Below are 10,852 nucleotides of genomic sequence, written 5' to 3'. Positions count from 1 at the left end.
GTTTCAGGGTAGTTGTTTTGTTTTTGTTGTTGTTTTGTGGGGTTTTTGCTTTGTTTTAATGCATCAATGGTAAAGGGAACAATAGTTATCTACCGCATACATTTACTGGATTGAGAAGCGAGTCAGAGAGGAGAGGCTGCTGGCACACATCAGGTTGGCTCGTTTCCTTGGGAATCCTTATGCTTGTCTGGGTGGGTCCCAGCCATTCAGTAGAACAAGTCCTGGCAGCCGATGGCAATGCTAAAAAAGATGCTTGTCACAGGCAGGGTTCTCTGTGGCACCAAAGGATATCAAAATGTCCACAACAGAGGTAACAACACACCTGAAAGCAACCCCATCTGGCCATCCTCCCGGGAGGGAGGAGAAAGGAGCAAGGAATCATGGTAGAGCCCCACAGTGGAGTCCCGAGGGCCGTGAACATAGAGGACACACCACGGTCAACGCGGATGAGCCTCGCCGAGGACATCGTGAGAGAGAAGGAGGCCATGGAAGAGCACAGGTAGATAGTGTTTGAAAACTGTCCGTTTGGCACAGTCTATGCTTTTGCATGTATGTTTGTGCTCAGGACTGTGAATAGAAAACTGGGGTCCGTGGCCCTTTGCCGAGGACTTAAAGGATCTTCCAAGAGTGGTGTTTTCGCCCACTGAGTAGGTCCCAGCAGGTGCACGGTCCAGCACCAGCATTAGATGTCCTCACGCCCAGCAGCTGGGAAGCACGGAGGATGTCACCAGTCAGACCCCGAGCTCCGTGAACGGTAGCTAGTATTACTGCCATTAGTAGATGCCCCTCATCTTACAGGTGGGCAGAGCTGCGGGGAGGGAAGCCGACTGCAGAGGCCAGCGGCTCATGGATAACAAAGCTGGGAGTGATCCAGGCCTTCTGCCTCTTTCCACCCCTCAAAGTTACAACTTAATAGTCTATGCTTGTCATCTGGCCCAGGGCTTCTGGGGGTAATTGTCCTCTCAGACGAGAGAGAAACATGAGGAGGATTGTCCCCTTCTCCCTGGTATGGGCTGCATTCCCTCTCCCCCCCAATTCATATATTGAGGTCCTAACACCCAGGGACTCAGATGTTTCTCTATGTGGAGACAAGGCCTTTGAAGAGGTGGTTGAGGTGAAATGAGGTCATATGAGTGCTCCCTAATCCATTCTGAGGGTGTCCTTATAACAACAAGAGATTAGGACCCAGACATGCACAGAGGGATGACCACGAGAGGGCACAGGGAGAAGGCGGCCATCTGCATGCCAATGACAGAGGCCTCAATGACACCAGTCCTGCTGACACCTTGATACTGGACTTGGGGCCTCCAGAACAGTGAGAAAATAAATGTCTATTGTTTAAGCCACCCAGTCTGTGGTCCTGGTTATGGCGGGCCCTAGAAAACAAATACACGTTCTTTGAACAAACTCGCGTGAGGACATGACATGTGGGCATGTGGCAGCTGCCTGGGGGGACACGTGGTAAGGATGCGGAAAGACAGGAAGAGCCTGGATCCCCAAGGACATCACCAAGCTGCTGCGACATGCCTGGAACTCCCACCTCAGACTCCTTGTTCTCTAAGGAAACTGAAGTTCTGTGTTGCCTTAAAAGTGTCCTGAGCAGCCCAGATTCCCACCTGTGTGGTGCACGGTGGTCTAGCTGCAGAACCCCTTCCCACTGAGGCTCTCGCTTTTCTTTTCAGGTTTCTCCCCTGAGGACATCAAGAATGCCAAGTTGAGTTCAAATATCATCTCCTGGACAAAAGGGGCCCGGCCACGTGTGATCCTCCACTGGGTCCTAGACCAGGACAGAAATAGCTATAAGGATATCCCTGAAACAAGTGATGACATCTCAATATGGTTGTGGGACTAGAGAACAGTCTTGTCCTGTATCACATTGCCCTGATTTCCATCAGTGTATTGCATTTATGTTAAGAGAATATCCTTGGTCTTAGGAAACATACATTGAAATATATGATAGGAAAGGGGCATCGGTGTCCAACGTACTCTGAAATGGTTCACATTTGATCCACATATGTCTATGTACATATTAATACAGAATGGTGAATAATAAAGCAAAAGGGGCAAGATGCAAACAATTGGTAAATCTAGGTAAAGAGTATATGGGAAATTACATTAAAGTTAAGAGCTATCCAATATGAAAAAAAAAACTCTTCTATAAAAATAGTCCTCCACTCTTCCTCCCCCAGCACCTGTCACCTTATATGGGATATCCTGGGCCCATGCCTCTGGTTCTTATCTGTCTGCTGCACTTAACACCCAACACTCAAAGACCATATATTTCCACAGATGTATATCCTGAAGCACACAGTTTAGGTATTGCCTGGATTGCATACGTGTAAGTAGAAAGGGGATTCATTGGTTCGCAGAACTGAAAATCCCAGGGTGGAAAACTTTGGGTGAATCAGGACACAGATGACATCCTTACTTCCACATACACTCCTCTTGCTTCTGTGGTTGGTCCCTTCCCAGACAGGCTCCAGACTCATGGCAGCAGCTCCAGCCCCTACATCCTTTCGTGTCCAAACCCAGTGGGGAGAACATGGGATCTCTTTCCCCAAGGTTCTGAAAATTCTCATCAGCTTTAGTTTGCTCATGTGTTCACCCCTGAAAGGGGCCTCTATGGCCAGGAGGACACAGTGGCCAGGCTGACCAGGCCTGAGCCAAGTACCCGCCCTCAGCAAATGACTGTGGGTTTGGCAGTGACCCTAGAGGAAGATCAAGATATGGCTTCAGAAGAACGGGAATGGACGTTGGGTGGCAAAAAACACAGAAGACCACTCAGCTCACATCTTGACGATCCAACATCCATAAACATCCTTCACTCCATTTTCATTCCTGAGGGAAGTGTAATAGCAGAATTACGGGCCTTGAAGATGTCCACCCTAATCTCTGGAAACAGAATTTGTCCCTCACATAGCTAACAGGGCTTTGCAGATGTAGTTAAAGTTACTAATCTATTGACCTCAAAGTAGGGACTGACCCTAACTTATCCTGGTGGGCTCAGTGTAATCACGTGAGCCCTTAAAACCAGAGACCATTCCCCAGCAGGTGGCTGAAGAAGAAAGCTGAAGAGGAAGTAGAATGGGGTAGGCAAGGGGAAGAGAGATACCAAGCATGAGGAGGGTTCCAAGCATGATTACAGAGAAATATTGGCAAAGAACTGTCTTAAAATGTCCCAGTCTTACAACAAATAACTGAATTCTGCCAACAACCTCAGCAAGCAAGGGGTTCTTCCTCCAGACCCTCGGAAAAAGTCCAGTCTGCCGACATCTTGATCAGCTCCAGAAGACCCTAAGCAAAAAAACCCAGTGGAGGCACCCTCTACTAGGACTTTGACCCACAGAAACTGTGAGACACTGAAGGCAGGCTGTTTTACGCCTGTTGGTTTACAGTAAACTGTGATAGCAGCAATGGAAGGGTATAGAGGTGGCAACACACTGTCTCTTCCTGTCACACATCCGGTCCCAGGACCAGGATTCCAGTGATCCTGGGTTGAGATCTTAACTACCCCGCCACCCCCACATGACTTGTGCAGAGAGGAAAGGAGAAGTATGATATCAATTCCCGCATGGGACAGGGGAGAGTCCATGACCACCGCAGTGGGCACTAGCTCATAGCACAACTCAGAATACTGGAAACTGTTAGACATGCAGTTGCCCTATGACCCAGCAAAGCAACCCCAAGGTATGTACCCAAGGCACTTGGAAATATGGCTCCCCATTAACACTCACGCACCAATGTTCAAAGCAGCATTGTTCACGATGGCCGAAAAAGTAGAAACAACCCAAATGCCAATCAACTGGTGAACAGATAAACCAACTAGTCTAGCCCTAACAAAGGAATATTATTTGGCCATAAAGAAGAATGAAATACAGATTGATGCTATACCATGGAAAAGCAGATGCGCGGTCAATGGGGATACCAGGATTTCTAGATTATTCAGAGTTACGCCACCATGATCACGGTCTAAGTTGAGAAGATTCTAATAACTCCCCCAAAGAAACTCATTGGCAGTCATTCTCCACCTCTCCCTCCGGCCAGCCCTGACAACCATAAATCTACTTTCTGTCTCTATTACAAACATTTCATATAAATGCAACCATCCACTCTGTGGTCTTTGTGACTGGCATCTTTCACTGGGCATGAGCTTGGCAAGGTTATTCACGTTTAGCATGCATCCCGACCTCTTTGCCACCTGCTTGGGCAGCCAGTTCAATTGCCCAGTTCTATTCTCTGAGAGGTGTTTCCTGCCCATCATTCTCCGTGGCTGTGTCTGAGATGGGCTTTAGGGCTCTCATCTCTCTGGTACTGAACGACCAAAAGAACCCCCCTGGCTAGAAGTGCATTTTTATCCTGTTAACCAGCTAGTTTCGCTTCTGTACCAACGCTTGCTTTGTCGCGGGGGCGGGCCCCCTGAACCAATCCGCTGGCGCCAAGTATGCCTGTTCAAACTGTCAACCAATCAGCTCAGCCCCACCCGAAACGTGTTTGTATCTGTCTATAAAAACCCTGCACCAACCCAGCTCTGGACCTCTTGGCATTATCCGCAGCGAGCGGGCAGAGGTCCAGGTTCGAACCTGCAATAAATGACCCTTGCTGCTTGGCTTTGACTCACGCCTCTGGTGGTCTTTTAAGGTGGGAGTAATACTCAGTTGGTATTTCAGTACCCGGTTCCTGATGGTGCAGATCCCAGAAGATGCCAGACACTGGAGATTGCTCAGACTCCATGATAATATCACATAGTCTTGTGCTGTTTGTTTTTGTTTGTTTTTGCCAGACTTGGAGTTTTTTTTTTTTTTCTGGTAGTGCAACCCAATCAGAAAGTCTCAGGTTTTCCCCCTCTATTTCTTTACAAAAACATATTATAAAGGATGTCAGGCACACAAAAGATTAAACAGAAAAATATAAAAAATGTACCCAGGACCCAGATCAAGCATGGAAACATCACCAATATTGGTGAAACACAGGAATTCACTCCATACTTACACGAAAAAGTACAGCTTTTTTTATAACATGGTAGGGAGAGATTCTCCAAGCATTGCACAGAAAGCAGGAAGTATAAAGAAAAGGATTGATTCATTGAACTACATAAAAAGTTCCAACTTCTGTATAGTGAAAGATACTACACACAGACTTAGAGAACAAACAATAGACAGAGAGGGTATTTGCATTGCATATAACGAAGCAACAGTCAATATCTATAATATGCAAAGTGTTCCTAAAAATCCATAAGGAAAAGACAAACAACCCAATAGAAAAAATAGGCAATTCGCACAAGAAGAAATATAATGGTCAATAAACATATGAAAGGAAAGCATGCCCTCATTTATAATCAAATAAATGATAATTAAAAACAACAATGAGGTACCATTGTTCATTTAGCAGATGGCCCACACACAAAACATTATACAAGAAACAAGACTGATAACATCCATCGATAGTAAGCCTATCAGAAAGCAAGCACCCTCCTCTGCTATTGGTGGGAATATAAACTGGTGCAACTTTTAGCAAGAACAATTATCTAGGATCTATTTAAATTTAAAGTGTGCTTATCCACAGTCGCACACTTAGTAATATTTTATGCAGAAGTAGCAGCACGTGAGAAAATAAATGTACAAACATTGTTAGCAAAAGTATTGATGTGCTGATAGGGAACACTGTCCACTGTTTATTTCAAGTGGCGAAAAGCAAGTTTTAGAACAGATATAATCCCATTTTTAAAAACCTTATATGATAATGTGTACGTGTGTTCTTTAGGGTTGTCTATGAGCAGCATCATTTGAATTATAATAACAGACATATTTCTTTCATAATCCAAAAGACAATAAGGACTCTAAACAACCTGATAAACAATGTGTAATACTTATGTGATTTAAAAATAGTAAAATCATGTTTATTTTATTATTTTTTTTTTGTAGATGGTGCCTTTTGTGTCCTAGTTAAGAAACCTTTGCTTAGCCCAATGTCACGCTGATTTTTTCCATATGTTTTCTTCTGGACTTTTAAGAGTTTTAGCTCTTATACTTAGATCTACGATCCCTTTGAGTTAATTTTTCAGTACAGTGAAGTTCCTTTTTCCCATAAAGATACTCAGTTGTCTAAACACTAAAACTTTGTCACTCTATGTTTAAAAAGCAGCATTTTCCCCCACTGAATTACTTTGATACCTTTGTAAAAAAAAAAAAAATCAATTGACCGTGTAAGCATAGATGCATTTTGGGACTCTCATTAATCATTTCATTAGTTTATCCTTACATCAATATCACACTGTCTTGATTGCTATAGCTTTATAGAAAGTCTTGAGATCAGATTGTGCAAATCTTCTGACCCTATTCCTCTTTTTCAAGATTATTTTGGTTCTTCTAGGTTCTTTGCATTTCCAATAATTTTTAAAGAGATTTTTATTTATTTATTTGTCAGAGAGAGAGAGACAGCAAGAGCAGGGGGAGCAGGAGGCAGAGGGAGAAGCAGGCTCCCCGCTGAGCAAGGCTCCCGCTGCAGGACTCCATCTCACGACCCTGAGATCATGATCTGAGCTGAAATCAAGAGTCAGATGCTTAACTGGCTGAGCCACCCAGCAGCACTCAACATATCTCTTGATGAAGCCTGGATTTTTATTGGAATTGTAATCATTGTATAGATCATTTTAAGGATAATTGTCACCTTAATAATATGGGGTTTTCTAACTCATGAATATGGCATATATCTCCATTTGGCTAGATCCGCTCTAACTCCCCTGTGAAAGATTTTATAGCTTTTTGTTCTGTTTTAAGATTTTATTTATTTATTTGAGAAAGAGAGAGCATGGGGCGCCTGGGTGGCTCAGTGGGTTAAGCTGCTGCCTTCGGCTCAGGTCATGATCTCAGGGTCCTGGGATCGAGTCCCACATCGGGCTCTCTGCTCAGCAGGGAGCCTGCTTCCCCTTCCTCTCTCTCTGTGATCTCTTCCCTTCCTCTCTCCTACTGTGATCTCTCTCTGTCAAATAAATAAATAAAATCTTAAAAAAAAAAAAAAAAAGAGAGAGAGAGCATGAGGAGGGGAGAGGGGCAGAGGGAGGAGCAGGCTCTCCACTGAGCAGGGAGCCCAATGCAGGGCTCTAGTCCTGTACTGCAGGATCATGACTGAGGGGAAGTTAGGCATTTAAGAAACGGAGCCACCCAGGTGCTCCTGAGATTTTGTAGTTTTGAGTGGACACATCTTAGACTTATTCTTACATATTTTATCTCTGATGATATTGTAAATTAAGTTATTGTTTAAATTCCATTTTCTACTTTTTCATTGATAGTATATAGAAATATATGGAGGAGTGCCTAGGCAGCTGGGTCAGATGAGGGTCCATCTCTCGATCTCAGCTCAGGTCTTGATCTCAGAGTAGTGAGTTCAATCCCCACACTGGGCTTCACACTGGGCATGGAGTCTGCTAAAAAATAAAAAGAGAGAGAGAGAAATATGTGGATTTTTGTATATTGATTTTTATCCTGAAAACTTGCTTTTATTCACTTGTTAGTTCTAGCAGCTTTTTAAAAAATATTATTCCTTACGGTTTTCTGTGTACACAATCATGCTTTTGCATGTAAAGACAGTTTCACACCTTTCTTTTCTACCTGTGTGCCAGTTACTCCTTTTCCTTACCTATTACACTGGCTAGGACCTTCAGTATCAATGTTGACTAAAAGTTGTGATAGCAGACATCTATATCTTGTTCCCAGTATTAGCACTGGGTGTTTCATGTTTGAGTATGATGTTAACTAAGATTTTTCATGATGTCCTTCATCAGACTAAAGAATGTCCCTTCTGCTCCTAGTTTGCTGAGAACTTTTTTTTTTTTTTTTTTTTTTTTTAAAGATTTTATTTATTTGACAGAGAGAGATCACAAGTAGGCAGAGAGGCAGGCAGAGAGAGAGAGGAGGAAGCAGGCTCCCTGCTGAGCAGAGAGCCCGATGTGGGACTCGATCCCAGGACCCTGAGATCATGACCTGAGCCGAAGGCAGCGGCTTAACCCACTGAGCCACCCAGGCGCCCCGAGAACTTTTATTGTGAATCAGTGTTAAGCTTTATCAAATGCTTTATTTGTATCTTTCAAAATAATCATATGGTTTTACCCTGTTATTCTACTAATATAGAAGATTATATGAATTGATACTGGATATGAAAAATCACCTTTGCATTCCTGGGATAAGCCCCACATGGTAATGTTATATTATTCTTTTTATATGTTGTCATATTCAATTTGTTAAAATTTTGTTAAAAACTTTTGTGTCTATGTTCATGAGGGATTTTGGTCCGCACTTCTCTTTTCTTGAGAAGTGTGGACCAAAATCCCTCATGAACATAGACACAAAAGTTTTGTGTCATTTCTTGACACAACATTTCTTGAAATGTTTTGTCTATTTTGGGCATCAAAATATGAGGCAAGTTCATACTTGCCTCAAGGTCATACTTGCCTCATAAAATTAGTTGAGAAGGGTTCTCCCATCTTCTATTTTCTGAAGTGGTTTGTGTAGGATTTATATAATTTTTTCCCTAAATGGTTTCTTTGTAGGAAGATTTTAAATGACAAAATCAGTTTCTTTAATTTAAATAGAGTGATTCCAAATTTCTATTCTTCTTGGATCAAGTTTTGGTAATTTGTTTCTTTCAAAGAAATTGTCCATTTCATCTAGGTTTTCAAAATTATTAGCACGAACTCATTCATATTTCTTTTATACTCTTGTTAGTATCTGTCAGTATCAGTATTGATATCTCTTCTTTCATTCCTGATATTGGAAATTTGTATCCTTTCCCTTTTTCTCTTGATCAAGCTAGCCAGTCATAGGCTTACCAATTTCACTGATCATTTCAAAGAACCAGATTTTGTTTTTTGTTGATTTATTGTGTTTCTATTTTCACCTCATCAGTTTTCGCTCTGTTTTGTTTCCTTCACCTTAAGGTGAAGTATGTTTTTCTCCCTTTCTCTTAGGAGAAAAGTTGATCAACCAGAGAACCTGAATATATGCTTTTGTCCTTCAACGGTTGAAGGGGTAAGCACACTGGTATAAGCATACAATGGATTATTCCTGGGCAGTTGTTGGCAGAATAATGTCCCCACACAGATGTCCATACCTGAATCCCCAGAACCTGTGAAGGTGCTACCTTACAGGGCAAAATGGGCTTTGCAGATGTGATTAAGTTAAGGATCTTGAGATGGGAGATTTATTCTGGATTATCTGGATGTATCCAATGTAATCTCGAGGCAGGGGGTGGGAGGGGTCAGTCAGAGGAGAAAGCTGTGTAATGTTGGAAGCAGGGGCTAGAATGCAGATAGAGGAAGAGGTTATGAGCCAAGGAAAATAGGTGACTACTAGGAGAAAAGTCCAAGAAGTGGATTCTCCCCTCAGAAGCCTCCAGAAGAAACCAGCCTGCCAACCCCTTGAGGTTAGGACCTACGAACTCCAGGACTGTAAGATAATAAATTTGTGCTGTTTTAAGCCACTGAGTCAGTTTGCTACAGAAACAATAGGAAACAAATACACAACAAAAAGGAATGAACTACTGATACACACAATGACACAGATGATCTCAGTTATGCTGGATGAAAGAAGCTAGACACTTGGTGGGGATGTGGAGAAATAGGGACCCTCAGGACCCCTGGCTGGCTCAGTTGGTGGAGCATGCAACTTTTGATCTTGGGATCATGAGTTCAGGCCCCTCGTTGGACATAGAGATTATGTGAAAATAAAATATATTTTAAAAAAAGAAAAAGGAACCTTCTTACACTGTTGGCAGGAATGCAAATTGGGGCCATCGTTGTGAAAAACAATATGGAGGCTCCTCAAGAAATTAAAAACAGAATCACTATACGACCTAGTAATTCCACTGCTGGGTATTTATCCAAAGAAGAAAAAAACACGAATACAAAGAGATACATGCACCCCTATGTTTATAGCAGCATTATTTACAATAGCCAAGATATAGAAGCAGCTCAAGTGCCCAACGATCAATAAATGGATAAAGAAGATATGGTGTATATATACAATGGAATATTACTCAGCCATAAAAAAGAATGAAATCTTGCCCGTTGTAACAATGTGGATGGAGTTAGAGGGTATTACGCTATGTGAAATCAGAGAAAGGCAAATACCATATGATTTCACTCATATGTGGAATTTACGAAATAAAACAATGGAGCAAAAGGGAACAAATAAGAGAGCAAGGCAAACCAAGAGACTCTTATCTATAGAGGACAATCTGATGGTTTCCAAAATGGAGGTGGGAGGGGGTATGGGGGAAATAGGTGAAAGGGATAAAGGAGGGCACTTGTGATGAGCAGGGGGTGTTGTATGTAAGTGGGGAATCACTATATTGTACACCTAAAACTAATATTACTCTGTATGTTAACTAACTGGAATTTAAATAAAAACTTAATAACAATAATAAAGAAGCTAGGCTCAAAGGTCGTATACTGTGTGATTGCATTTATATGACATGCAGACAAAACAACAGGGAAAGAGCTACAATTAGCACACCCCAGTCCAGATCAGCAGACCCACCCAGTTGCCCTTACCAACTTACGAGTGATAATAAATGGTTGTCATCTGAGGCCATTAACTCTTGGGGTGGTTTCTTGCCCAACAGAGGCTAGCTGATTTAGCAATGGGGGTTGGGGAGAGGACTAGGGTGAGCTCAGGGGCTTGGCACCGATCTTGTCCCCGGATTGCAGGAGCAGAGAGTGACTGAGGCTCAGGGTGGGGCCTGGGGACTAGTCTGTTTCTCCTTCCCTTAGTGAAGACTGCTGGAGCTGACCCTACCAGAGTCCCCGGCCTTTGCATACTTGGACAGCACCCCATCTCTGATACACCTGTGGTTCCCT

This window comes from Mustela erminea, chromosome 1 (genome assembly GCF_009829155.1).
Source record: "Mustela erminea isolate mMusErm1 chromosome 1, mMusErm1.Pri, whole genome shotgun sequence".
Lineage (NCBI taxonomy): Eukaryota > Metazoa > Chordata > Mammalia > Carnivora > Mustelidae > Mustela > Mustela erminea.
The sequence above is the reverse complement of the archived record's forward strand: the minus strand, read 5'-3'. Positions refer to the sequence as shown.